At 36.7% G+C, this 11,222-nt stretch overlaps 1 pseudogene; it reads left to right on the forward strand.

Annotated features, from left to right (window-relative positions):
* LOC103204494 overlaps nucleotides 1-10,094 on the forward strand; it is a 28,109-nt pseudogene extending 18,015 nt beyond the window's left edge.
* The last annotated feature ends 1,128 nt before the right edge of the window (nucleotides 10,095-11,222 follow it).

An 11,222-nucleotide genomic window follows, 5' to 3' on the forward strand; every position in this document is an offset into this window, starting at 1 on the left:
AGCATTTGCTAAGTATTTGTGCTGGTTGGGAGCTCTAGTGGTGTAGTGCCTAAGGCATTTGACTGCTGACCAGAAGGCTGGCAGTTCAAACCCACCATGCACTCCTTGGAAGGAAGGTTGGGAGATCTTCTTCCATAGTGATACTACCTCAAAAATCCAAGGAAGGGTCATTATGTGTCGAATCCTACTTGACAGCAGTGAGATTTTTTTCGCTCTAATATTTCTGCTTGTTCTCTTTTTATTATTATGTGAAGGTTTATAATTTTTCTTTGAGGTTACCCTGTGATGTATAATTTTATCCTTGTGTTTAGAACAATCCATTCAATCTTGCAACTATCTTGACTTCCTCACCATTTAGTTCTGTAACTACACTATTTCCCTCCTCTTCTTGGTTTGTAGTTGTCCTCATTTGCCAATTTATGTCTCTGGTTCCCTGTTTCCAATCTCCTAAGCTTATTTTACTTTGGATATGTCCATACCTGTGTTGGTTTCTGGGTTATGTCATCTTGTGTATTAATGGTCAATTGTTTTTTGCTATTATTATTGATCCTCTGTTTAAAAAACTCCCTTTAGTATCTCCTGTAAGATTGACCTGGTTTTAACAAATTCCCCTAATTTCTGCCTATCTGGAAATCTCCTAATTTCACCATGATTTTTTGAGGGACAGTTTTGCTGGGTATATAATTTTAGGTTGAATTTTTTTTCTCTTTCAGTGTTTTATATATACTAGTCCATTGCCTTCTCACTTACATGCTTCTGCTGAGAAATTGGAGCTGGTTGGTTGTCCTTTGTAAGTAACTTTTCATTTTTCCTGTGCCTCTTTCAGTATTCTTTCTTTGTCTTTGGTTTTGGTGAGTATGATGATGATATGTCTTGGTGATTTTCTTTTGGGGTCTATCCAATTTATGGTTCATTGGACTTCCTGAATTGATTTATTCTCATCTTTCATCATATCAAGGAAGTTCCCTTCCAACAAATCTTTGACAATTTTCTCAGTGGTTTTCTTTTCCTTTTTCTGTTCTGGAATTCCAATGGCATGTAGGTTATTTCTTTTGCTAGTATCCCACATGAACCTCAGGCTTTCTTCATTTTGTTTTGATATTTTTTTCTGATTGATACCTGTGATAGTTCAATTTGTATGCCAACTTGTCTGGGCCTGGTTGAGTGGCTGGACAGCTGGTGGTAGTTATTCCCCATGATAAAACTGGCAATCAGCTCCATGGTGGGATCTGCCACAAGCAGCTGAGTAGCTGCCTTTGGGTATGTGGTCTGCTTCCCATATATAAGAAGCAGCTTTGGGAATGGTCTTTAACTTATGGCATGCTTGGACTCTGCATGTAGCCATGTCATTGTTCAGCAGCTTGCCATTCTCTGCTGACCTTTGGACTTACAATAGACCTAAAATAATGCCCTGCTGTGTGGTTTGGTAACATGGGGACTGTGCCTTTTTACTTGTCAACCCTGGATTTGTCAGCCTCAGCAGCCAACAGCTATCTGGGAGAAGAAACACCTCTAGCTTCAGTGGGCCAGGAGCTGGAGGCAGAGCAGGACCCCAAGGCTGAGGGGCTTTCACCCAGCCCCTAGAGGCTACCACTTTGAACTTGGACTTAAAGCCTCCAAACTGTGAGAGAATAAACTCTTGTTTGTGAAGACCAGCACATTTGTGGTATATTTTTGTCAGAGCAGCACTGCATAACCAGAACAATCCCTTTCCAAAGAAGTATTCAGGTATTTGTCTTCAATCTCATTAATTTTATCTTCCATTGATTCAGGTCTACTCTTTGCCCTTTCAATGTGTTATCTATTTCTGAAAATTGAGTATTAATCTTCTAGATTTCTATCTGTAGATTTTATATTATTTCTAATTTTTCATTTATTTTGTCATTTTCTTCTTGTATTTTCTTCTTAAATTGTTGTAGGGTTTTTTCTGGGTTTTCCTTAATTTTTTCAGTGTTTTCCTTGATCTGTCTCTCAGTCCTTTGACAATACCTAAATGTAATTCTTCTGAATTCCTTATCAGGGAGTTCCAATGTTGCTTTTCTCCAGGGATGTGTTCTGGGTCTGTATGCTGCTCCCTTGTTTCTACCACTTTATCTTGCTTCTTTGTGTGGACTGTGATGGTCTGTGGTCTCTAAGACATTGTGAATTTTTTGTGTTTAGAACTCTGTTAAGTGTGAAGGGCAGTCAAGGGTGAGTCAGGTTTTTCTTGGTTTATCAGGCAGTTGGTGGAGATGGAAGTGTTGGCTCTCACTCAGTAAGTGAAGCTGCAGGAGGTGTGGGTGTAGTTGTGTCATATGGGCACTGTTACTGTCTCCCACTCAGTTAGATAAAAACAACAATCAAAAAACCATCAAAACAGTAAAAGCAAGTGGACAAAAACATACCACATAAACACATAGGAACAATCATCAAAAAAGAAAAAAGGGAAGAAAATGCCTGGAGAGAGGGCAATAAGAGAAACAAGGTAGAGTAGGAAAATAATGAATAGAAAAATGGGAAAAATGCAAAAAGGAAAACAAAGAATTGGCTTAACCACATGAAAGAAAAAAATAGGAACTAGGAACAGGGAAGAGAGAAAAAGCTGAAAACTAGAACCTGGGAAGGGAAGAATAAATAATAATAATAACAAACAAACTAAAATAAAGGGGGAAAAAATCTGGGCAGGGCAGGCAGGGCACCCAGGTTCCCTCTGAGCACACAGACTGGGATGGAATTCCTGCTGGTCCAGAACATGGGTGTGAGTGATGGATAGCCTCACCTCTGTTCACCAAGAGGGTGTAGGGTATAAGAGTAACAAGGGAAATATACGCTTTTCCAATTGTTAGTGTCCAGAATATTTCTGTAGTTCCTGACAAGTAGAGCCTACTCTTATGTCCCTGGAATCTGGGAGAATGTTATTGCTTTAAATATTCAAAATGGTCCAACCACTTGTAAACATTCAAAATGGCTGTGCCCTCTGGACAGGCAAAAGTTCATAGCTCAGCCCACCTTCCTCTTCATTCCTTCCCTATTTATTCATCAGCCACCAGTACAGTCCTCCATGCAGCCCCTGGCTAGCAGGGACAATTTTTAGGTTAATTCTTAGGTCCTAATACCACTCAACAATATCCAAGCTGTCCATGCCGTCAGGATGACTGACCAACCGCAGCTCCATGTGTCTCCTTTTTCGGTGTTTTCATGCAGGTTCTTCTACTAGTTGGAGTTTAGTCCACTTCTATATCCTCCCCTTCAAAGCTCAGTGCTCCAGGATTATCTTCTGTTTCTGGGTTAATTGGTTCCCCTTTTCTTTGTTGAAGAGGGTCTGTAGAGTCTTTCTGCCTATTCCACCATCTTACTGGAACTCTAAAGTGTGATTTTTTAATGCATCAATTTTACAATTTAAAGACATGCTCCCTGAAATATTTAAATGAATGCACATAACCTGGAAAAAGTTGGAATATACAAGAACTCTTGTTCAGTGTTTTAGAGGATTGCTAAAGATCAAGATATGTGTGTAAGGACTAGCATCACTATGGCATTCCCATTTCATTGAATTTGCAACTTTTCACTGAGAAGCCAACTAATTTAGTTGTATGTCTTTGGCCAAATTATTTTATTTCTCTTTAATGAGTGTCCTCATCAATAAAATTGTAGTAATAATAATACTGACACCATAGGTTTGTTAGGAAGGATAAATACATATATTGCATCTAGAACACTGGTTGAAATATATTAAGCACTCAACAAATATTAATTATACTTCTTACTAGATGAAATAATACTTATAGCAACATGGCTGGAAAAAGGACTTATTTTTGTACCAATTTTATGGAGGCATAATTCACATAACATACAATTCACCCATTTAAAATGTACAATCTGTCTTTTTTAGTAAAGTCACAGAGTTGTGCAACTATCACCAGAATCAATTTTGGAACATTTTTAGAAACCCTGTGCCATTTAGCTATCAGTCCTCATCAGTTCCCATCACCCACAGCCCTAAGCAACTGTTAACATACATTTTGTCTTTATAGATTTGTCTACTCTGAACATAAATCATAATGAATAGATAAGATATGCATAAAGAAAAATTAGGTTTTCAGTTCAATATAACAATTTTCTCATTGGTTAGTCTATAAATAGTGAATCTAACTGGATTTCTTGGAATTCTTAAATTAGAGCATATGTTGGCCTCTTTTTTTCTGAGAATCCTTTCTCTCAACATGAAGAGAGCAGCACCAGGGATTTGGAAAGATGCCTGTTGTGCTATGCGTAGCATGCAATTCATTGCTTGACCCCTGTTGCATATAGAGCTGATAATGTGACCATTAGGTCCTTAGTTGTGTAAGGTCAAACTCACTCTTAGGTACAATGTAACGGAGATGTGAAAGTGCCTTTTCTATAAAAAAAATGTTCAGGAAACTGAGATTAACCACAAAATGAATTTTATGAATGGTTTGCTGAAAAACTCATAAAATGATAACATCAGTCCAAATGTGACATTTGCATTGCTCCTATTCCAAGCTAGTGCAGATGGGCAATTCACTATGTAAGTAATTGTCATGGCTAAAATAACAAACAATGGTTGTTTGTCTTGGACAAAGTAGCTCGCACATTAGCAGTCTTCATTAGTTATATTTCATAAAATGTTAAGTACAGCAATATTACTTAGTGCATAGAATTGAAAATCTGGAAACAATGCTCTGAGTCTTCTTAAGGTGGCTTTATTGGTGTATTTAACCTCTCAAATTCACAGGCAGAAACATGGCACACCTTTTCCATGATCCTAAAACTATATTTAGACCATTTCCCTGCATGAATTATATGTCAGCATCAGGATTCCCTGAAAGCATTTATTTCTTCAGATATTTTCTAAGCAGGTAATGAATGGCTTAACATAGCATATATAGTATAGCTGCAGTCGACTAATAGCCTAGCATTCAGAAAAAGAAAAGGATGGTTTAAACTATGGAATTCAAGGGAATTCTTAATGTATTCCTTGCTAACTGACAAAATCTAAATGCGTGCACAGCATAGTTTTCTGTCTTTTTGTTGCTTCATATTTCCACAGTAAATCTACAAGGCTTAAAGCTCTATGTTTGCATAGCAATTTTACAACCTATGATGTCTGCTACTTGAGGCAACAAATTACGATTCTTTTTCACTAAATTCCTTATGTTTGCCTAACAAAACATGCCACAAGATGCATGGTTTTCAATTTCATTCAGCTGCAATGGTGTTTTCTATAATAAGGTAGAACAATCCAATACCTTGTATTATTTGTTTCTTGATATAAACTATGAATCATATGCTACAGGAGAGAATAGATAGTTAGGTGTACATTTTGTTTTATACATCTTTCTATATTACTTGGTGTATTATTTATAAAATCATCAGAAAACACTATTCCCAGAATTTGTACAAATACTAAAATAAACATAGGTCTATTGTGTCTACCAATTATTTACGTTTGCTCTTGATACTGTGCTATCTGAAATACATAAGGAAATATAAAACTGAATCCCTTGGTACAAAACATTATGTTTAACTCTACACAGCCCTGGTGGTGCAATGGTTAAGCACTCAGCTGCTAATCAGACGGTTGGTGATTTGAACCCACTAGCAGCGTCATGAAAGAAAAGACCTTGCAAACTTCTCCTGTAATGATTACAGCCTAGGCAACGCTACAGGGCAGTTATATTCTGTCCCACAGGGTCACTGTTGAGTCATTATGAGCCAGAATTGACTCAATGGCACACAAAAGCCACATGCTTAACTCTACCAATAAAGAAAGAGATCACACACACACACACACAATAAAACAAATTGTGTTGACAATTTAATCATTCTGTTCATGTCAAATGCTGTAGGCATTGATTATAAGATATATTGGGCACAGGATTTAAATAGCCAATGAAATTAGAATTTTTGCTATTTATTTGTAGATGATATCATCACCCTCATTATGAATATATTTTGGATAAAAGAATACTATTTTCACTCATAACCACTGTGTTTCTCTAAGATTTTAAAAGTGGCCTGTCCGTTTTTACCAATGATTTAAGACATGGCCAAATTAAAAAAAAAAAAAAAAAATCATCTCTATGGTAACTAGATGCTTCTACCCTCTGAAAATAAAACTCTAGCTACTTCTTTTCAATTATAGTATATCATGTTTAACTGCCTTGAGCAGATATGATAGAGTCAGTTCTTGCTACAACTGTCACTTCCTAGTCAAACAAAAGAAAACACTATCTGTCTTAACCATCTATGATGGACAATTCTAAATCGTTAATATTATCAAGTTTTGCCACTAAACAATCAAGAGGGATGAGTACGTGTCTCACCTTTTTCCTATGAAAGATAAGAAATACTGGTTTCACTTGTTTGACAAGGAAACAGACACCTGTTACCCTTGCTATTATCAACAAAATTTTTACATGGAAAAGTAGTAAATGTTTTGATTAGTAATAGCAATATGCATTGCAAGTAAACCTCCAAATTCCAATTTCAAATGGTGTAGATTTGTCAGCTTTCATTGATATAACCACTCTGAATGCATATTTTTATGCATCACTTGCTCTATACCAGAAATTCCCCAATTCTGGCCTTATTAACATTTTGAGTCATGGAATTCTTTGTATGGAGAGCTGTCCCATGCACTGTAGCTTGTTTGGAACTATCCCTGGTTATCTTTTTTGTATGCCCATTGGTCATAAAACCAAAACCAAACCCACTGTCATTGAGTTGATTCTGACTCATAGCAACCCTTTAAGGACAGATTAGAACTGTCTCATTAAGTTTCTAAGGGTGTAATCTTTTTGAGGGCAGCCTGCCGCATATTTCTCCCATGGAGCAGCTGGTGGGTTCAAACTGCCAACCTTTTAGTGAGTACCTGAACACTTTTTAACCACTGTGCCACTTGTTGTTGTTGTTGTTGTTATGTGCCGTCGAGTCAAACCCGACTCATAGCGACCCCTCCTTGGGTTTCCGAGGCAGTATCACTACGGAAGTAGGATTGCCCAACCTTCCTTCCGAGGAGTGGCTGGTGGGTTTGAACCGCCAGCCGTCTGGTTAGCAGGCAAGTGTCTTAGCCACTATGCTAGAGCTCCTTATTGGTCATCAACTCTATTTAATTTAATATCAATGTTACATCTATTTCAACATGTCCTTAAATTTTTAATGATAATGTAATTTTTTTAACTTGCAATTTTAGTCCATTTACAATAATTATGATTATGATATATTTGGACTTGTTTACATTCTCTTAGGGAGCTCTGGTAGCATAGTGGCTAAGGCACTTGACTACTAACCAGAAGGCTGGAGGTTCAAACCCACCAGCCACTCCTCGGAAGGAAGATGGGGCAATCTACTTTCTTCTTATTATTAATTTTTAATTTTATAGCATTGTGGTCCAAGAAGCTGATTTACAATAAAACTATAAAATTCATCAAAGATAAAATAGGGGCTAATATGGGAGCCCTAATTTATGGCATAAATAGATTATCAAGTGTAACCTAGAATGTGCAGGAGATAGAAGAGAAGCTAGATGACTTGGACCTATTAAAAATTAAATTATTCTGTGCATCAAAAGATTTCACCAAAAGGTGAAATGAGAACCCACAGATTGGGAGAAAATATTTGCCTATGACATATTTGATAAAGGGCTTATCTCTAAAATCTATAGAAATAGATTTTTATACACCTCAACACCAAAAAGACAAATAACCCAATTCACAAATGGACAAAAGACTTGAATAGACACTTCACCAAAGAAGATACACAGACAACCAACAAACACATAAGAAATTGCTCGCGATCATTAATCATTAGAAAGATGCAAATCAAAGCAATAATAAAATATCTTCTCACCCTAGCAATAATAGCAAAATACAACAGGTCAGAAAATAACAAATGCTGGCAAGGTTGTGGAGAGATTGGAACTCTTGTGCACTGCTGGTGGTCTTGTAAAATGGTACAACCATTGTGGCAAACAGTATGGTGTTTCCTTAAAAGAAAAAACTGAAACTAGAAGTACCATTTGACCCAGCAATTCCATTACTAAGAATATATCCTAAAGAGATGAGAGATAGTGCATGAACAGACATATGTACACCTATGTTCATTGCAGCACAATTCACTATAGCAAAGAGAAGGAAACAACCTAAATGCCCATCAACAGATGAGTGGATAACCCAAATTGTGGTACATGCTCACAATGGAATACAATGCTACATTAAAGAACAATGAGGGACATGTGAATCATCTCACAATGTGGATGAGCCTGGAGGACATTATGATAAGTGAAATAAATGAATCACAGAAAAATAAGTACTGTATGAGCCCATTACTGTAAAAAGACAAAGAAGGGTTTGGTTGGGAAAGGGAATTCGCTTTATAGGTTACCGGGATGGGGAGGGAAGGGAAGGAATTAATTTTGGGCTAGTTGGGGTCCACACGCTGATGTGGGTAGGGGGAGGGATACATGGAAAGGATCTGTTATCACCATGATAAGATTAGAAAATGGGAAGACACCAAATTGTGCACATAAGAGATAGACAACAGATGCTAATACCAACCAATGTGTCCACAACACTGCATTGCCATTAACACCAAACACCAAGCTACAGATAAACACATAACTACCTGAGAGATCAGATGGGTTTCAGTGAACAGAAGTATACGCTAGACCAAGGACACATTCAGCTGAGGCTAATCTTGCGCCAGTGATACAAAATACCTGCAATCCACACACGAACAATAGAAGACAAACACAGAGTAATCCCTCACAGACACCCAGACACTATGGGAGAAATAGCCAATAGATCTACCATCTGAGGACCATAGTACTGGAGGAGACCAGATTCAATTGGCACAACAAAATACATAAAAGTCTTGTTCCACATCCTACATTGGTGAGTAGTGACTGGGGTCTTAAATGCTTTCAAGCAGCCATCTAAGATGCAGCTAACAGTCTCCTATCATCAGAAGCAAAGAAGAATGAATAATAATAATAAAAAGGACAGTTGGAAGCAATCAGCCATGGAACAGGATGGCCCTCGAGACCAGAAGAACTAGATGGTGCCTGGCAGCCAATGCCAACCACTTAGGAAAGGATCGAATCTGGAGATCCTGGAAAGAGTGAGAGGAAAAATGTGGAACAAAGTCAAAAAACTCAATAATGACCAGAAATACTGGTCAGATGAAATCTGATGAGACCCCCAATACTATGACCCTACACCTGGAATGAAACTCACCCCCAGGGGCTGGCTCTCAGCCTAATAGTTAAGAAGATGTACTTGCAGACCACTCAACCCAGGATGATGCACCTGTTTACTCTATAGTAATACATCCCTTAGAGCAATAGACCATGGGGCACCAAAGCACCAACATTCAAATAGAGGAAATTCAGGACAAACACGAGTCATAAATAAGAGATACTCAGGGGAAGGGTTACAGGGTATGGAGGACAGGAGAGTGGGTTAGGGTTGGACATAGTGAATGGAGAATGAAACTAAATGTACATGTAACATTGAATGTGAAACAAGCTCTTAAAATTAAAAAAAAAATAAAAAAAGATCAAAGTACATAAAAAAAAATCCTTGGTGTTATTCATTTTTTCTAACCTCTATTTAAAAATGATGTGGACCTTAGAAAGTTTTAACTATTATTACATTACTTCCTATTCTCCCAATCTTTTTATTATTGTCTAAAGTTTTAGGCTTACTTATTGTTATACACAGATAATTTTGTTAATTTTTACTATTAATAGCGGATTAATCTTCATCTTGTATCCATTAATCATTTTTTCACTTCTTTCTTACATTTCATGCATTCCCTTTGAGTTCTTTTTTCCTCCTTGAAAACATGTTATTTAATTTTTTTTTCAGTACTCCTCTATGTATAACAAGCTCTCTTAGTTTTTGAAGTAATTAAAATAACTTTATATTTTATCCCTATTGAATGCTAATTTGGATGGGTACAAACTTTTATTTTTCAACCGTGCTTTCTAGCTATTTCTCTAGTACATGTTGATGCCAATGACTGTGATAGATTATAAAATGGACTTTTTGTCCTTGTTTTTTGCAGTTTTGCCCCAGTGTAAAAAGAATTAGCTCATTGATTTTAACTGCTCTGTTGTTGGCATGCACTTTCATCTGAAAACTCATCTTTTTTTTCAACTCCTGTCTCTTCAGTGGTAATTTCCTGACATTTCTCCTATATCCTCTTCCTGCAACTGAGATTGTCTGTATGTTGACAGCCTCAATCCCACCTCATGTTACTTCATTTGTACATGCAAATATAACAAACAAAGCAACAAACTCCCCTTGAGTCAATTCTGACTCATAGTGACCCTATAGGACAGAGTAGAATTGCTCCGATGTTTCCAAGACAGTAAATCTTTAGGAAGCAGATTGACATCATCTTTCTCCTACACAGTGGCTGGTGCATTCAAACAGCCAACTTTTCTGTTAGTAGCCAAAAGCTAAACCAGTGCACTGTGTGCAAGTATACACACACACACACACACACACACTCATATACCTTTATACTAGGAAGAATGCCACAATATTACCTTTAAATTTACTACCTCTATCCTGTATCAATTATGGCACAGTGTTTACAAGTTAAAGGAGTTTTAAATTTCCAAGTGTATATTTATATTCAGTACATCTAGTTGTTTACATTTCCTACTGACCTCTTTGTGTTTCATTTCAGAATTTTTTGTTCAGAAGTTCATCTATCTTCATTCTACAATTAATATTACCATTTCAAGTATTTTTTGAGAGTCCTGACCACATTTGTACTTAATTATTTTGCAAATTAAAACATTAAACTATTTGACTATAATTTTCTAATTATTGATTACTTTGGGGCATCTTCCACAACATTTTTTTTCATAAAATTTGTAAGCTTTGCTCCTTCAGAGTTCCTTGTACAGCATTCAATTCTTTGTGACAGGCAATAGCATGTTTTTGAGCCCCTCTTTGAGAGAGAATGATACCCACAACACTAATTCAACCCATTTATTAGCTCTTATTCCCTTTCTGTAATGGAGGCACTATGCACTTTAATACCATGTTCTTCACAGGTACTAAACTGCTACTAGATGACCCACCAGTTCCTTCTTTTTCATTTTTCAATTGTTAAATTATTCCTCTGTTGAAAAATTCATTTTTATTTTTTAGTAGAGATGATTTTTTTAATGTTTTGTTTCTCATTACTTTGCATTTGAATTAGAG

Source organism: Orycteropus afer, unplaced genomic scaffold (genome assembly GCF_000298275.1).
Source record: "Orycteropus afer afer isolate SDZICR_OR568_19922 unplaced genomic scaffold, OryAfe1.0 scaffold00001, whole genome shotgun sequence".
Classification (NCBI taxonomy): domain Eukaryota; kingdom Metazoa; phylum Chordata; class Mammalia; order Tubulidentata; family Orycteropodidae; genus Orycteropus; species Orycteropus afer.